Here is a 20090-nt window from a genome sequence, read left to right on the forward strand (position 1 = left end):
TATTAATGAATTTCTAGTCTTTATTCAATTCAATTGTTCTTAATGCTTTTTATATCCTGATCAAATATAAACATGATTTTGTGAGATCGAATGACTACTGACCATAGCTTTCGACTTAGACCTAATTGAATTGTTCTGATAAACATGGTTAGTCTAGGAATAGATAATCGTTTGTTAGTGATATTAGGTTAACGTTCATAAAACCTTCAAGGATTATTAGACCACCTAAGGAATTAGGGGCTGTAGTTTAAGAAGAGGGTCCTAACTCAAGGGATTGATTAGGGCTAATTTGTTAACTATCGTGAAACTAGAAAATCATTAGTAATAATAGGTGCAGTAACCAATTAGGGGAAACATAGAGGATTCGAAGACCTGATCTCATCTCTCTCCATATTTTCTTAATCAAATCTTATTCTTTTATTTGATTTCATAAAATCAAACCAAATCTACTGCCTAGTGGCAAACAAAAATAAACCTTTATACATCCTATTTTTATAACGCGATTGAATTATTGAAGTTAAAAACAGTCCTCGTGGGAACGATATTTTTACTACTTCGATAGTATTTGGTGCACTTGCCAGAGATCTATCAAGTTTTTGGCGCCGTTGCCGGGGACTGTTGAATTATTTCAACAAGGCAATTACGTTATAATTTAGGGTTTTTCGCAATTTAATTTTCTGTTTTTAATTTTTATTTTTCTGTTTTCATATTCACTTGATTACTTTGCGTTGTGCAGTGCTACTAAGGTATTTTGCTGTTTATGCGAGGTAAACAGAGCTCAGAGGACTTAGAGTACGATCCGGAAATTGAAAGGACTGCTAGAGCACTTCGGAAAGCTGTCCGGTCACAAAGGTTAGCTCAGTCCGTTCCACCGGGTGTTCGAGAACAAATACCGGAGCCACTCTCAACTGAATCTGAAACTATCTCTTCTCCTAAATCTGCAACTATGGACGGAGAAGGAGTTGTACCACCGAGACCTAAGCTAGGAGACTACGGGTTAGCCACTCATCGTGGTCAACTGACCCACACTTTTCAACCAGCTAACCCCGTAGCTTTTGACATCAAGACAACTGTCCTCAACGGTTTGAGGGACAAGCAATTCGATGGGACTGAAGCTATGAGTCCTCATGAACACTTGAGCCGTTTTGCTGAAACCTGCGAGTTTTGTGTGCAACCAGCCACCGTGACTGAAGCACAAAAGAAGCTAAGGCTGTTTCCTTTCACCTTGACGGGAAGAGCAAAAGATTGGTTGCTAACAATACCAAACGGGACTGTCCAAACATGGGAAGAGTTAGAGCTGAAGTTCTTGGAGAAATATTTCCCTATGTCTAAATATTGGGAAAAGAAGATGGAGATCTCTAACTTCAAGCAAGGAGAAGGTGAATCATTGTATGATGCTTGGGAGCGATTTAACTTACTTCTTAAGAGATGCCCGAATCATGAGTTCACCGAGAAGCAATACCTCCAAATCTTCACTGAGGGGGTAACACCAAACACTAGAATGTTCTTAGATGCTTCCGCGGGAGGTAGTCTCAAAAGCAAAACTGATCATGAAGTTCAAGCTCTAATTGAAAACATGGCTGGCAATGAGTATCGTGATCAAGCTAAAAAGAAAGAAAGATGAGTGTTTGGGGTGAGTGAACAAACTGCTATCCTTGCTAACCAAGCAGCTATGAACAAACAAATTGAAGCTCTAACTAAGGAGTTTCAAGGCTTCACCTTGGCTCATAAGCAACAACAAGTGGCTGCAATTAAGTGTGACTTATGTGGTGAAGAACATCCCAACGGTGAATGTGTTCCGGAAGGATCAAGTGAAGAAGCTAACTTCATGGGAGGTTATCAAAGGCAGAATCAATACTACAATTCAGGCATTAATAAGCATCCAAATCTAAGCTACTCAAATAACAATGCTTTGAACTCTCAGATGCTCACTCCTCCTCAACAACAACAAAGGAAGCCATCAGCTCTTGAGGAAACTATGAAGAACTTCATGAAGATGACTCAAGGCAACTTTGAAGAGATGAAGAAGAGTCAAGAAGCTGAAAGAAAGAACAATGAAGCTTCTAGGAAGATGCTTGAAACTCAACTGGGGCAATTAGCTAAGCAATTGGCTGAACAAAGTAAAGGCGGATTCTCAGGTAACACTAAAGACAACCCTAAGAATGAGTCTTGTAATGCTATTGAATTGAGGAGCAAAAAGGTTTTGACACCTTTAGTTCCAAAAGCTCCAAAGAAGGTTGATGATGTAGTTGAGGTGGAGGAGAATGATGTAGTTGAAAAAAATGATGAGGGTGTAGTTGAAAAAGAAAATGATCAGGGAGTAGTTGAAAATGAAAGGAAGAAAAAAATAGAGGGAGAAAAAAGTGAGAAGTTAATTGATGAAGATTCAATCTTGAGGAAGTCGAAGAGTCAAATTTTGAAAGATGGAGACAAACCACAGGTTATTCCATCATATGTGAAGCTTCCATACCCTCACCTTTCAAAGAAGAAAGAAAAGGATGAAGGGCAATTCAAGAAGTTCATGCAACTTTTCTCACAACTACAGGTGAACATTCCTTTCGGTGAAGCTCTTGATCAAATGCCGTTGTATGCTAAGTTCATGAAAGACTTGTTAACCAAACGAAGGAAGCCTAAGGATGATGAGAACATAGCACTTTCTGAAAATTGTAGTGCTATTCTTCAAAAGAAGCTGCCACCTAAGTTGAAGGATCCTGGTGCCTTTACTATCCCTTGCTCAATTGGACCGGTAGACATTGGAAGAGCTTTATGTGACTTGGGAGCAAGTATAAATCTGATGCCACTTTCAATGATGAAGAAGCTTAAGTGTGGGGAGCCAAAACCAACAAGAATGACCATTACTTTAGCTGATCGGTCAATCTCTTATCCTTTCGGTATACTTGAAGATGTGCTAGTCAAGGTTAATGACTTGGTATTTCCGGCAGATTTTGTGATCTTGGATATGGCTGAAGATGAAGATATGCCACTCATTCTAGGAAGACCTTTCCTTGCAACTGGCCGTGCTTTGATTGACATTGAGAAAGGAGAGCTAATGTTGAGATTCCATAAGGAGCAAGTAGTGTTTAATATATTTGAGGCCATGACGCACAAAGATGAAAATCCCAAGTGTTACCGGATTGACATTGTTGAAGAAATAGTTAAAGATGACTCTTGTGAACATCAACCAACACACCCTCTTGAACGTGCAATTGTGAATTCTATAGCAAAAGGTGAAGATGATGAAGATCTTGAAGTAAGTGATTGTGTGAAGCAACTAGCAGCAAGCAAGCAAGAGTTGGGTCCGGTAAAAATAGAAGAATTAATGGGTAAGCACTCTATGGATGCTCATATTTTGAGTGGAGAAGGAGAGAAAGATCCAGAATTAAAAGAACTCCCTTCTCACTTGAAATATGTTTTTCTCACTAAGGATGCCTCTAAACCAGTAATCATCAGCAATACCTTGACACCTTTGGAAGAAGAAAAATTAATGAGGGTGTTAAAAGACAATCAAGGAGCTTTGGGGTGGAACATTTCTGATTTAAAGGGTATTAGTCCAGCTTATTGCATGCATAAAATACACATGGAGGCTGAATACAAACCGGTGGTTCAACCTCAAAGGAGACTTAACCCAACAATGAAGGAAGTGGTAAAGAAAGAGGTGCTGAAGTTACTAGATGCAGGTATGATCTACCCTATCTCAGATAGCTCATGGGTAAGTCCAGTTCATGTGGTACCCAAGAAAGGAGGAATGACGGTGGTAGCAAATGAAAAAAATGAATTGATACCTACCCGCACCGTCACTGGTTGGAGAATGTGTATAGACTACCGGAGGTTGAATACCGCAACAAGAAAGGACCACTTTCCATTACCATTCATGGATCAAATGATTGAGAGATTGGCTGGCCAAGCCTTCTATTGCTTCTTGGATGGGTATTCAGGGTATAATCAAATTGCAGTAGCTCCGGAGGATCAAGAAAAGACTGCCTTCACTTGTCCATTTGGAGTGTTTGCTTATCGAAGGATGCCCTTTGGGCTGTGTAATGCGCCAGCAACCTTTCAAAGGTGTATGCTTTCCATCTTCTCTGATATGATAGAGAAGAACATTGAGGTATTTATGGACGACTTTTCTGTTTTTGGTAAGTCTTTTGATCAATGCTTGTTCCATTTAAATGCTGTACTTAAAAGATGCACCGAAACTAACCTTGTTTTGAATTGGGAGAAATGTCATTTTATGGTAACTGAAGGTATAGTTTTGGGGCATAAAATAAGTGCTAAAGGCATTGAAGTGGACCAAGCCAAAATAGAGGTTATAGAGAAACTTCCTCCACCTGTTAATGTTATAGGAGTAAGGAGTTTCTTGGGGCATGCCGGTTTCTATCGGAGGTTCATAAAAGACTTTTCTAAAATTTCCAAACCCCTCTGTAACCTCTTGGTCAAAGAAAACGAGTTTAATTTTGATTCTGAATGTCTAAATGCTTTTTCTTTGATTAAAAACAAGTTGGTAACTGCACCAATAATCATTGCACCCGATTGGGATTTACCTTTCGAACTTATGTGTGATGCAAGTGATTATGCTGTTGGTGCAGTCCTAGGCCAACGCAAGAACAAATTTTTTCATGCAATTTACTATGCAAGCAAGGTTTTAAATGAAAATCAAGTTAACTATTCCACAACTGAAAAGGAATTGCTTGCGGTAATCTTTGCATTGGAAAAATTTCGTTCTTATCTAATAGGCTCCAAAGTTATTGTTTTTACAGATCATGCAGCTCTCAAATATCTCTTAACTAAAGGGGATTCAAAGCCTCGACTGTTGAGGTGGATCCTATTATTGCAAGAATTTGATCTTGAAATTCGTGACAAGAAGGGAGTCGAGAACGTGGTAGCTGACCACCTCTCAAGGCTGGAAAATGATGAGGTAACAAAGAAGGAGAAGGCCATCAAGGCCGAGTTCCCTGATGAACAGCTGTTTGCTATTGGAGAAAGACCTTGGTTTGCTGACATGGCAAACTTTAAGGCCGGCAACATAGTTCCTGATGATATGACCTATCCTCAGAGGAAAAAGTTCTTCAAAGATGCAAACCACTACTTATGGGATGACCCATATCTGTTTAAGGTAGGTACTGACGGTTTGATTAGACGTTGTGTTGCAGGTGAGGAAGCACATAGTATCATGTGGCACTGCCATAGCTCAGCTTATGGAGGCCACCACAGTGGAGAAAGAACAGCTGCAAAAATTTTGCAAAGTGGATTCTGGTGGCCCACCCTTTTCAAAGATTGCCACGACTTTGTCACAAGATGTGACAGATGCCAAAGGACAGGTAACATATCAAAGAGGAATGAAATGCCCCTAAAAGGAATCATTGAAGTTGAACCATTTGATTGTTGGGGTATTGATTTTATGGGACCATTCCCTTCCTCTTACTCTTATCTCCATATTCTAGTCTGTGTTGATTATGTCACAGAGTGGGTTGAAGCGATACCATGTGTTGCTAATGATGCCAAAACGGTTGTCAACTTCCTTCAAAAGAATATTTTCACTAGGTTTGGAACCCCTAGAGTATTGATCAGTGATGGGGGGAAGCATTTTTGCAATAATTTTCTTGAAAATGTGCTCAAAAAGTATAACATTAAGCACAAAGTTGCAACTCCCTATCACCCACAAACTAGTGGTCAAGCAGAGGTTTCAAACCGACAGTTGAAACAGATTCTGGAGAAGACAGTTGCGTCAAATAGAAAAGATTGGTCTAGGAAATTAGATGACGCACTGTGGGCATATAGGACAGCCTTTAAGACCCATCTTGGGTTCTCACCCTATCAGTTAGTCTATGGGAAGGCATGTCATCTTCCAGTCGAGCTAGAACATAAAGCTTATTGGGCCATTAAGGCCTTAAATTTTGATCAAATAGCCGCTGGTAAGAAAAGAATTTTGAAACTTAATGAACTTGAGGAGATGAGGCTTAGAGCGTATGAAAATGCGCTCATCTATAAAGCCAGGACAAAAAGGTATCATGACAAAAACTTAGTGTCTAGGGATATTAACTGTGGACAACTAGTTTTGTTGTATAATTCCAGGTTGAAGCTGTTTCCTAGGAAGCTCAAGTCAAAATGGTCTGGACCATTCTTGGTCAAAAGTGTGTCACCATATGGAGCTGTTGAACTAGTGACACCTGAAGGAGATCGAAGTTTCAAAGTGAATGGACAAAGAGTTAAACCATACCTAGGTGGCGACCTACCAAAAGGAAGGGTGGCACTCATTCTGAAGGACCTCTAAGGATCCTTAGCAGTCAAGCTAGTGACGATAAAGAAGCGCTGAGTGGGAGGCAACCCACTAGATTTACTTTGTTTTCAATCTATTGTCTTTATTTTCTTTTTAATGTCGAAGTCCATTGAACTTATTTCCCTATTGTAACTGCTCCTGCACTTGTTTATTATTGACGAATTTGTTTGTTATGTGACCTATTCCAGTTTAGTAACAGTTGTCTGATGAAACGGTATTCTAAAAGTTCAAAAGGAGGGGTGACTTGATTCAAAGGCGAAGTGTACGGCGTTGCTAGGTAGTCACATACTCCCAGAAATCTCAGCCATAAGGTTCATTGCCAAATTTGTTTTTCAATTTACTTATATTTAGATTAGTTTTCCATGCAACTACATTTCTAGAACTTGCATTGTTTCTCTATTATTGATTGGTCTTTGTCAATTACACACTGAGGCAAAAGTGCTTGGTCCTGTGAGCCTTTTTGAAGCCTACCCTGTTTTAATTTGTTGAATTTATCCTTTCTTAACCAATTGTGAGCCGGTAGGATTAGAACTTTTTGTTCGGTGACAAACTACATTACAAGCCTAGAGACTTTTAGGACTTGTCCCTTAATGTATTTTCTGAGTTAAGGCATTGTAGAATGTTGCTAAAGATTAAGTTTGGGGTTGCTATTGGAATTTGCAACCAACTAAGTTTGGGGTGGGGGTACTAGAGAATAAGAGAACAAAAATGAAAGAAAAAGAAATTGTCATTCAAAATACACACAAAAATGGTGTATAAAAAAAAAAAAAGAGAGAAATTGAATGATGAAAAAGGGACAAAACATTGAAAATCCGAGTAACTTCAAACTCGAGTGTCCCTAAATGTTAAAAATGTTCTCTAGTACCTTTGCATTGATTGTATTTCCACAAGGTGAATGAATGAAGGAATGAATTTTGTGCTTTAACTTCCGTAGGAATGCCTAACTCAAATTTTGTGTAGCCTACTTATCCAAATATATCCCACCTTTCACCTAAGCCCCGTTATAACCCTAAAGACCTCAAAAGTGTGTAATGATATTGACTTTGATTGATGTTTAGAAACTTTTCAAGCGTATGGTAATATGTAGACCTGCATGTCGACTGGTAGAACCCTGTTCCAATTGAATGCGTGGAGTTGTGAATTGGTGGATGCGAACAAGTCAAACTAGCTCATCTTTAGCTAGAAGGAGAATGAACTTTTGGGTACTATCGTTTTGTCAGGTAACTGTTATTTTACTGTCGTTTGTCACTGTTGCAAGCAAATTCCTTGAGGACAAGGAATGGTTTAAGTTTGGGGTTGTGATGACATGCTGTCATTACGTAATTTTTAGGACTTATTTTGACATTTTGATAGAGTTCTAAGTAACATTAAGTGTCCAGGAGCAGTTAAAAGCATCAAATATGGAAGAACTGGAAGAAGCCAATCGTACTGCGATTTGCTAATCGCAATACGATTTCTTGAAGTCAGAAAGCATGTTTTTTGAAGAGTGGATCGCAATACGATCCATACCATCGTGATACGATTTCAAGGAGGGCTTTAAAGGAAATTAGGGTTCAAAGTACCAATCGTGGTACGATTTGTGCCATCGTGGTACGATTTTGGGCGATCAGAACTTGCCTATTTAAGCTGAAGTCAGTCTCAAACAAAGGGGATTACGATTTTGGAGAGCTAAAGTGCGATTTTAACACCCAGAAGGCTGCAGCGGAGAGGATTTCATCATCTCTAACCCAGTTTATGTATGTTTTAATTCTTCCATTGATTATGCTATTTGTAAACTCAATTATGAGTAGCTAAATCTCTTAGAGATTAGGTCGGAGATGAACCTATGTAACCCTAATTGATCATATGTTGCTGTGAAACTCTATTATTTATTAATGAATTTCTAGTCTTTATTCAATTCAATTGTTCTTAATGCTTTTTATATCCTGATCAAATATAAACATGATTTTGTGAGATCGAATGACTACTGACCATAGCTTTCGACTTAGACCTAATTGAATTGTTCTGATAAACATGGTTAGTCTAGGAATAGATAATCGTTTGTTAGTGATATTAGGTTAACGTTCATAAAACCTTCAAGGATTATTAGACCACCTAAGGAATTAGGGGCTGTAGTTTAAGAAGAGGGTCCTAACTCAAGGGATTGATTAGGGATAATTTGTTAACTATCGTGAAACTAGAAAATCATTAGTAATAATAGGTGCAGTAACCAATTAGGGGAAACATAGAGGATTCGAAGACCTGATCTCATCTCTCTCCATATTTTCTTAATCAAATCTTATTCTTTTATTTGATTTCATAAAATCAAACCAAATCTACTGCCTAGTGGCAAACAAAAATAAACCTTTATACATCCTATTTTTATAACGCGATTGAATTATTGAAGTTAAAAACAGTCCTCGTGGGAACGATATTTTTACTACTTCGATAGTATTTGGTGCACTTGCCAGAGATCTATCAACTTCCTTAAAAATTATAATAATATTAACATCGAATCCTTTGCTTTTGAAAATCCTTTCTTTTACATCATAGAAAATGGTTTTCTTGTACAAAACTAATAATTAAGTATATCCCTTTCCTAGTGTCACTATCAGAGCGGAACTTTTCCCACACTTGAACTTTAAGACTCGTAAACCTGTATGTAGACTACGGTTTTGCAACCGCAGGGTCAAGCCAGCAAACACAAACAACGAAGGAGTGAGTTTCGAGAACATGTAATAGTATAAAATATATGAAAAGAATACGCAAGTACTTAAGCCAAAATCGTATCACATCACAAACATAATATTCATAATCTTAAAGAATATACTATATATCTGTCAGATTCACATTAGTCAAGAAAATTATTACAACATAAGAATTAAAACCTTCACAAACATAATGTTCCAATTTGATCCAAGATAGTCATAACAAAGATGGTCACAAATAATAATCAAGACAGCCAAGAACATATTCTCACAAGGTAATCAAAAACATTCATAATGGAACGGTCACAATTCAAACAGTGATAAAAATAGTCACATATGACATTCAAGACAGTTAATAGTACACTCTCACGAGATAATCCACATCATTCGTAATAGAACAGTCACAATTCAAACAAATGATATGCATGCTCTTAGACTCTAGACATCTCTTTATTTGGTACCAATTCTACTCCGAAGTACTTGGTTAGGAGGTCGATAGTACTATGCCACCATCCCGGTGGACGGATAATTCAAAAATGGACGAGTCATTACTGACTATTCAAGGTTGGCCGAGTCACTACAGACTATTCAAGATTGGCCGAGTCCTTACGGACTATTCAAAATTGGCCGAGTCCTTGCGGACTATTCAAAGTTGGCCCTGCCCTCATAGACCCCCTCCTCATCCCCGAGACAATATGCCTCATTCATTAGTACTTCCCCAATCATATTAGGTTTGTCAAACCCTACCTAGATGATGACCAAACACTCCACTAGGTCCTATACCTTATCATTCAATTCATATTCATTCAATAATCACAATTCACAGTGTATGCTTCACACAATTCAATAAAAATCCATATGCATTTCAGTCAATCTCAATCAAGTCTCAACAGTTCAAACATATATAATCATGATCATAACTAGTTAAATTCTACCAGTCAGTAAGAGATTCAACAGGCAGTGCATTTTTAACATAATTTCATACTAGTTACCACAAATCTGCACACACACATCTATCACACAATAATTAACCATTAGAACATGATCTCACAAAGATAAAATAATAAACAATCTTAACATAATTTCATTCACGGCAGCTTGGAGGTTTCTGAATCATATTTTTAATCCTCGTTATTACCATCAACATATTCTTAATAAGTTATCATTCATGAATCAAACATTCTCATACTCCTTACATCTTACATCTAACTCCCCTCGTTGGTCTAGGATACACTTTAAGAGCAAACACAATCAAAATTAACACTAACTCCTGGTTTAAGGGTAATCAATAACATTCATTCGTCTCCAATTAGTCACATCAATCTGAATCGAATAAGGGTAATCAAGAATATTCATTCATCTTACGACAACATCTCATTTGTCAAACTATATTCACATATCATATTTTCGACAACACCTATTCATTGTCCAACTAATATCTTAGCATCCGAAGTCATTATATATATGTTCCATACCGAAAATTCATTTCAATAAGATTCAACATCACTTTTATATTCATCATCGAATAATTCATCAATTGTAATAAATGCAATAGATCAAACATAGGCACACCATAAAATTTAACATCAATTAGCACACATTCAACATAATTTAAATCAATCAAGACCTTAATAATATTTCTAATTCCTCTTTTAATCTCCCACTTTTAACTTTGCACATTAATTAATTATTCTCTCAAAGGGCCACAACCATCGCAGCGTGCCCCGAATGAATTTTGGGAAATATAGTTTTCCCGTTTATCACAGGTATTTTACACTCGTGTACTCGAACTCTTTTCTCTCACCCCATACCTCAGCAATGTGCAAGGAACAGTTTCAAAACAAGATTTCATAGCGGCAAGTTTGCAGAGTCAACGAAACAAGACGACACAGAAACGAAACATCGACATAATCCATATTTTCAACATTCCCGAATGAATAGTTCTACCACAAGGTGTTGATGAGGAAAATGTAAAAACTTAAATCTATTTTTCAAAACGACTAATGAAGTGGCCAGGAATTAGAAAAATATTGGCACATATGCAAGTGACCTATTTTAATAACCTAACGGTTTGTGATTCCTAGAATAGAGAATGAAAAAGGCATCAAGAGGAGTACCAATTTGGTCTTAGTTTATGGTGTGGTAAGGGACACTGATGAAATAAAATGCATGGGTTTTTCTAAATCACACGATGGAGGAGATTCAATTATCATCATAGCCGCCGAAGAAGAAGTGATATAGCAGTTTATTTGCAAGGAATAATACACACATAATAACCGATAGCATGAGAGGAAGTAGAAGGCCAAACCTTATTATTTTATTCAATTTTTTTGGCATTCAATTTAAAAAAAAAAAAAAAAACTTTTAACACTCCTATACGTGGAAGTACTACTTTCTAAACACTTAATTTTTTATAAGTTTTTTTTTTTCCTTCAAAGATTATAAATCATAAGGTTAAAATATATAGAAATATGGTAATCATAATATGTGGAGAAATTGGGGTGTTACAGATTTGCTGCGGTGCGAAGACTTTCGTGGCAAGTCTCTTCGCTTCTTCCTGTCCCCTTTTTGGAAATCATCTTTTGTAAATGGTTGAGTTTCCCCTTTTTAATCAGTTCTTCAATTGCATCTTTCAGATGTAAACATTCAATAATATTTGTGGAACTTTGGTCATACTTTAGAGCTACTTTACTACAAAATATTAGTTTTCATTTTCAGGACAAATAATGAAGAAAAGGAAGAATTTTCAAGACCAGAAAACTTATCACGACCTTGAGCACGACCGTGTGCATGTGCAGAGAAAAGAAGTAAGAAAGGACAGGAAGTTGGGCATGGTATGTGCGCATACCAAGCACGATTGTGCGCCTTCTGGACACAGGAATATGAAAAGATGTGAAAGAGCACGACCCCTAGGCACGACCATGTGTCCTGTGCCTTCTCTATGATTTTAGACTATAGACCGGCCTTATATCAGACTTGAAAAGAATCTTGAAACACTTGTATTCTTACTCTCTAGTAGAAAGCAAACTTTTGGATTGTTATATGTTTCTAGTTTTTATTTTTTTGCATTTTATATTTATTGTTCTGTACATTTTTGGTCTTTGCATTTCTGCACTTTATATTCATGCTCTTTACATTTTCAGTTGTTTAGTTTTATTCCTTTTTTTTTTTTTAGTTTTATGCCTTTTAATTTCATGTCTTTACATTTTAACTCATTGTCGACTATGATCATGAGTCAGTAGACTTTTTTAGTCTTGGGATTGTTGGACCAATCTAATGATTGAATCCTACTCTACCCAAGTCTAGAATATGTTTTATAAAAATTCATTTTCTAATCTAATCTCATCATTGTTAAATTTTATAACAAATATCAAACAAAGAACCGAGAGGTGAAGTTTGATATTGTTATCTAATCATACCTCAAATATCAAACGAAGAACCGAGAAGTGAAGTTTGATATTGGATCAAATTAGATTAGACAAGATAACAAAACATGAGGATAGTTTTGTGAGTTTTTGGACAATAAGGTTGCACTCAAAGGGTCTCAATGATAATCAACCATGAGTATAGACTTAATTATTGTTGAGATGCTTTCATGTATTATGAGAGGAAACATGAAATACCAAAGAACACATTGTCCTTAGAAATGAATTCATTATAAAATAGAGAAATAGATAGTGTTTAGAATTTATTCCTTTTAATCCAAACAAATATTACTCTTAAAAATTATTCCTTTTCAGCTAATCAAAAAAGAGAATCATATTGGTAATCACATAAAACTCCATGTGGATCGATATTTTTACTACTTGATAGAACTATGCACTTGTAGAAACGAATCAATGGTGTTTAACACTGCCATTGTTTTTTGTTGTTTCCTTCCTGCAGTAAAATGGGAAGTAAATTCTTCACAGATCTCTCTAAGAGTCAATGAAGTTATCTTTAAGTTTTTTGAACCACGTCATCTCAGCCCCCTTCATGGTTAATACAAAAAGCTTCCATTTCATTGCTCCTCTTCCCTAGTGATAGTCAAGGAAGGTATCAATGTGTTCTATGTGTTCTTTAAAATCATTCGTTCCATCATAGTTTTCAAGCTTTAGAGGTTTCTCAAAGGCGCGTGGAATTGGGCATTCAAGGTTTCTTCTTGTGAAAGGCCCTCTTCTATGGTGGTTGTGACGTCGTGTTGGGGAACACTCCTCTCGTCTTATGTCACCATGACGATGAGGTGGGGAGCCTCTCTTGCTTCCTTAACAACAAGAGGACCGACTACTACTTCCTTCGTCGGGATCCTCCAGAGGATTATTCTTCTTTGTTTGTGGCTTTGCCGTAACATAGATTGTGTCATCAACTACCGTTGGAGACTGTTTTGCTAGTTACATTGCACCACTTCAAGCTGTGTAGAAATTTCCGTGGGAATCTTCTCTTGATTCTCTTCCACTCGCCTCAACCTATCGTTCTATTATTGGATTATACTTGTGAGGTTTTTCAAGAGTGTGTTCGCATCTGGAGGTGGTAGCAGAGGATTCTACTTTGTCTTCTGATTGCGATTTCAGTTCAGAACGAACAGCGGTGGTCCTGACGGAGGAAGCACCATTGCTGCAGGAATCACATTATTCGTGGTCGTTGGAGAAGCTTCAGTGTCTTTCTCATTTTGTCCCACCGGCATGAGAATTGGAATCGAACGATCTTGCAAAGTCTGAATCGCTGATCGAATTTCCACGACGGTGGATGTTCTGCTTCCAGTGTTTCTCTTTCAAGTTCCGACCATGGTTTCATGCGTATATAGGTGATTGTTTGACCCATTACGGTGGAGGAACATGTAACCAAAAACAGTTACGCCAAAAACAATTATGGTGGAAAATCGTTTGAATCGATGGGACTCAGTGAATGATCCCTTCTTTCTAGTGCCAACTGATCTGTCCTGTGACGATCAGGGAATCTTAACAGTGGTTCTCGATGCTTCGGTGCAAGTTAGCACTCTAACGCTCAAGTTAGTATCTGAAAGAGGTGGTTATGTGTGAAATGTGGTAAAAGTGAAGTGTACCTTGAGGGTGACGCTGAGTCACCTTTATATGGGTTGAGAGGACGCTTGACGATCTCCATGAAATGCGGCGTAATCTCAGGAGGCGTGCTTATGTGGGATGCACCGCAAAGGACATCGCATGTTCCATCATCGTGTTTTGCCTAGTTTTTCTTGGGCTTTGGGTTAATGGGCCTTGCTTTGTGGGCTTCTAGCCAGCCCGAAACATTTATATTTCTATATCTTAACTTATAGTTATTTTACTCTCACGCTCGTTTAGTTCAAGTATCATTTTCTCTCAAGTTATTTAATCTCCAACAAAATCAACCATAAACCTTTTCAACCAATTTTAACCATAAAACCCAAATCAAATTCAAAGACATTTTTAAAACCAAACCTTAACTCCAAGAATCTTATCTATTAACTTGTTCGGACTCCCTCGGTCGCACTAATCAAACATTTAATTATATTTTAGAATTGGTTAAATTTCTGAAGACTAGAACTATCTGTAAACAACTTTATATATTGGTTACATGAATTTGCATTTAACAAATTTCCTATTGAATGTATGCTAATTAAGTAGTGAGAGTTTGACCTCATATAAATAATGGAGAGAATTCAAAATATTATCTAATACAAGTGTAATATTTTCATTTGTATCAATTTCACCCTTCACCATTATTTATGAAACATACTTTAGTAACAAAATTATAAATAATTTAAAATCTAAAATTCAATGAAATATATCTTAATTTAGTTAATTAATCTTTAAGAAAATATTCATAATTACAAATTTTTCTAACATGCTAAATATTTTACTTTTAGTTTTATTTTTAATTTATAATATTTTTGCTCCTTTTCTATTTGTGCTCTTTCTCTATTTGAATGTAAAAGTTGTTGAAAATATTTTTTTTGGAATCAATGAAATATATTTTACTTTAGTTAATTAATCTTTTAGAAAACATTCATAATTACAAATTTTTCTAACATGCTAAATATTTTACTTTTAGTTTTACTTTTAATTTAGGGTTAATTATGTTTCTAGTCCCTATAAAATAGCGACCTTGTAAGTTTAGTCCCTACTTAATTTTAATAGCATTTTTAGTTTCTAATGTTGTGACTCATTCCATCAATCGTGCTCATTATCTGAATCATGTGCTTTCTTTTTCACATAATGACTTGCCAAAACCCACTATAATACCGTATGCGGGTTCCTATTATGCCATGAGTTATTCAATTGGTACCCCACCATTTCAGCTTTATGGTGTTATGGATACAGGCAGTGACGGAATATGGTTTCAATGTAAGCCTTGTAAACCATGTTTGAACCAAACATCTCCAATATTTAACCCTTCAAAATCATCAACCTACAAAAACATCCATTGCTCTTCTCCCATACGTAAACGTGGAGAAAAAACACGTTGTTCATCCAATCGTAAAAAAAAATGTGAATATGAAATTACATATTTGGATAGGTCAGGGTCACAAGGAGATATTAGTAAGGATACTCTTACTCTAAACTCAAATGATGGCTCTCCTATCTCATTTCCAAAAATCGTGATCGGATGTGGGCACAAGAATAGTTTGACAACTGAGGGGCTTGCCTCTGGCATTATTGGTTTTGGACGCGGAAATTTTTCATTAGTATCTCAGTTGGGTTCTTCAATTGGTGGAAAATTTTCTTATTGTTTAACGCCATTGTTTTCAAAGGCTAATATTTCAAGCAAACTATATTTTGGTGATATGGCAGTGGTTTCTGGTCATGGGGTTGTATCAACTCCTTTACTACAATCCTTTTATAATGGTAATTACTTCACAAATTTGGAAGCATTTAGTGTTGGAGACCACATTATAAAATTGAAGCATTCATCATCAATACCAGATAATGAGGGCAATGCCATAATTGATTCAGGATCAACAATAACCCAGTTGCCAAATGATGTTTATTCTCGGTTAGAAACTGCAGTAATATCTATGGTTAAGTTAAAGCGTGTTAAAGATCCTACTCAACAATTGAGTCTTTGCTACGAAACAACATTGAAAAAATACGAGGTACCGATAATCACTGCACATTTTCGTGGTGCTGATGTCAAGTTGAATGCTCTTAACACCTTTATTCAAATGAATCACGAGGTTATGTGTTTTGCTTTTAATTCAAGTGCATTTCCTTGGGTCGTATATGGGAACATAGCTCAACAAAACTTTTTAGTTGGTTATGACACCCTAAAGAACATTATCTCTTTTAAGCCCACAAATTGTATCAAGCTATAAAATTGTACTTGTTTATTAATTGATAAGTACTAATAAAAGTAAGGCTTAATTGAACATATGGTCCCTTAACTTAATTCTTTTTTCAAATTGGTCCCTTAACTATTAAACGTTTCAATTTGGTCCTTTTTATTGTTCCATCATTCAATTTGGTTCTATTTCATTAATTTTAACCCTCTAAAAAAGGTGATCATTGGATAAATGAGGTCTATTAGATATAACTGTGTATCACCAACACCTAATTTATTTTACTTTACTTCATCTTCTTCCTTCATATTCATCTTCATACAAAAGAGTTGATTCTTGTTGATGACCCAATTAGACCTAGGGATGGCAGTGGGGATTTTTTACAGCGGATCCCCGCGGGGATTCCCCATTCGATGCCCCATTTTCGGGGAATTTTCCCCCGTTGGGGCGGGGACGGGGAGAAATATTCCCCCGTAGACATTTCGGGGCGGGGATCGGGGAATTTTCCCCCGCCCCGTGGATTCCCCGAACCCCGTGAAAATACTGTAATGTCCTTGTGTTTTTAAATAGCTTTAATATTTTTCGATGGGTTTTTGGACTTTTCACATATGGTTTAATAAAATAAAAAATAAAAAAAATGTAAAATAATGGTTTTGGTTGTTTCATCCACACAGTACACACACTAAACGAGTATCACAATTCACAACCTCACACACACACTTTCAATTTTCCTTCTTTCTCGTTTCATCCAATTTTCATCCACACAGTACATCACCGTCCGCCTCCGTTTTTTACTCACTCTCCGCCATAGTCAAACACAACCTTTCCTCGATCGCCTATTCAGAAGAAGGTTCACCAACCTCAATTCCATCAGATCCAGTTTACGGTTATACTGTTGGGGTTATACTGTTTAAGGTTTCGTTTCTTCAGATCCAGTTTATGCTGATTGAGTGATTGATGCTGATCCAGTTTATACTGCAGATCCAGTTTCGGTTTACTGTTTGAGTGATTTATACTGCAGATCCAGTTTCAGTTTATACTGATTGAGTGATTTACGGTTTACTGTTTACTGTTTATACTGCAGATCCAGTTTCCGTTCTTCATCTATACATACCTTAATTTCTTATTCTATGCATACTTCATTAGCTTCTGAATGAAAAAGCTGTTGCAGAAATAATGGGGACGGGGATAAAAAAAATAACGGGGATCCGCGGGGATCCGTGGGGACGGGGATCGGTGAAAATATTCCCCCGTGGCGGGGATCGGGGACGGGGACGGGGAACGAATACATCGGCGGGGCGGGGATCGGGGATGTATCCCCCCGCCCCCGATCCGCCCCATTGACATCCCTAATTAGACCAACAGAAACCACATAAGTGAGATTAATATCACATCTTCACCCAAAAGTCTTAAGGCATTAGATATACATCTAACCTATATGTTGTTCAAATTCTACTCTTTCATCCAATATAAAACTTTAACACACACTTGACATATTAGCATCTCTTAATTACAACTATTTTGAATGAAGCCAATTCCAAGTGCACATTTTTATTGTTCTGTCAATGCTTCTTATGAAAACTATTTATCTTCAAAGCTAATAAGGCATTAGATATACATCTAACTTATATGTTGTTCAAAACCTACTTTTTCATCCACTATAAAATTTTAACACACACTTGATATATTAACATCTCTTAATTAAATTTGCAACTATCCGCGTTCGTAATTAGGTAACATAGTTAAATAAGCTCAAACGGAGACACTACATGTTCAAAAAGGTTGGTTAGTGGTGGTTTCATAGAGAGAAGTTTATGTTTATTTCTTTCATGAGAACAAAGAAAATAAATTAGAAGAAGAAAAAAAAAACAGATTTGAAAAAGGAATTTGAACATGAGTGAATATAAAAGAAAAAAAAAATAACTATTGTGCATCTTGTTTGTGACAATATAGGAAATAATGTCAATTGCCGGTAATTTTATGAGCTTGTTGAAGAAATTGAAAATTATTCGGTAGCTATTTTACTAAAAAATTATATTCAATTAAAAAAATACTACATAATTTTAAATATATATTAAACATGCATTTTGTCAACTCAACATAATACATTTGCAATTTTCCATTTTCACTTGCTACCAAAGATAAAAAATGAATGAATTTGAAATAATAGAGGTTGAATGAAAAAAATCATATAAAAGAGAATGACACTCAAAAACGAATTGATTAATTGCTAAAGAATAAAAAGAATTAAACTATAAAAATGATTGGAATCATATTAAAGAACCATGAACCCTAATTGTTAAAATCCCTTATCTTCATTCATCCTCCTTTTTTTCCAATTGGAAGAAGCAATCATTGTAACACCCTATACTCTTAAAACGATAAAACATGCAAATGATACAATCATACAAAAGATTTAGATGATGCATCTTTAATTAATCCAAAACATGCATAAATAATTTTTCAAAACTCGTAGCGGAATAATATCATAACAACTCAACATATAATAAAATCTCCAAAATAGTCATGTCACATGTATCATAATACATCACCAAATATAAATCTCAAATCTCAACATACTGAGTGATAGTTTCATCAAAACATGATAAATAATGACAAAAATCTGACACCCTAATTAGAGCCCTAAACTAAGATTCCAAAGCAAAGAGACGAGGTAGCTCTAAAGCTAGCCTCAAGCATACTCACAAGCAAAGCAAATCAAAACAACTAATCCTGCAAGTCGTCTACCCATTCATACAAATAGGTAGGCGGTCAATCAAACGACTACTGGGGTTAGATAACATTCCACAAATAAAATATAATCAAATGAAAGTAAAATGACATATTTAATTTCAAATGATTAATAAAATTTCATATCATTATAAAACATCAAGTATACAAGCCTAATCAAGCAATGCATACAATTCACCTTTTTCATGTATTCACAACATTCACCAAGTTTCGCCAATTCACATAAACACCAATTCACATATCCAAGTAAGACATGACTCAGCAATTATAAAGTGCATGCAATGTTCTAGACTCTTCTAGATGCATGTGGTACCAATTGGATTCCGAATATAATTTTACCGTATTGATTCCACACCCACGTAAGAGTGCACCTCCACTTACTTATTTCACCAACGCAATGTAAAAGTACACCTTCTATTACATTCGTCAAAAGACTCAAAATGACTATGAATACATGAACTTCAAGTAAGACTCGACAATGCACCTAACACCAGCTATATATTCACCAAAGCAATGTAAAAGTACACCTCCAATTACATTCTTCATAATTCAACACCATATGCATTATCAAGTTTTACATTCACACAATCAACAAGTCACAATTCAACAAGAGTCATTATCAAATCATCAAATTAAATTCACCAAAGAAATCATTATCATAATCATCATCAACAACTATCACCTAAAGAAACAATATCGTTTCAAAATCACGATTTGCTTAAAAGACGGACAACTAATCACATCATGACATTCATCATATTAAACACTCAATTATCATTGATTCATTCTTATTCTATCCTATTATCATGAACACAAACCCATTTACAAGTTATCCGATCTTAAAATCTCATTTTGACAAAGTTCATCTATTTTCACAAAAACTAACATTTTCCAAATAATTCACCGAAAGCAAAGCATCCATGTTCAAACTCATCAATGAAGCATATCCACATATCACATATGATCACAATAGCTCATACATATTCACATCATAGCTTGATTCCGTTTAATTTCAAAATTCCCTAAGTTCGTCTCATTTTCCCCTTTTTCAAAAGAAACTCATTTTTCAAAGCAACACCATGTTTAAACTCATATACACCACATCTAATCATTTTAAAATCATTGT

The 20090-nt window shown here is 36.0% G+C and overlaps 1 pseudogene; it reads left to right on the top strand.

Annotated features, from left to right (window-relative positions):
• The first annotated feature begins 15090 nt into the window (after window positions 1-15090).
• LOC146936501 (aspartic proteinase CDR1 pseudogene) lies at window positions 15091-16249 on the top strand (annotated as a pseudogene).
• Window positions 16250-20090: the final 3841 nt, after the last annotated feature.

This window comes from Medicago sativa, chromosome 3 (genome assembly GCF_051527215.1).
Source record: "Medicago sativa cultivar Bolivia chromosome 3, Bolivia_mono, whole genome shotgun sequence".
NCBI lineage: Eukaryota > Viridiplantae > Streptophyta > Magnoliopsida > Fabales > Fabaceae > Medicago > Medicago sativa.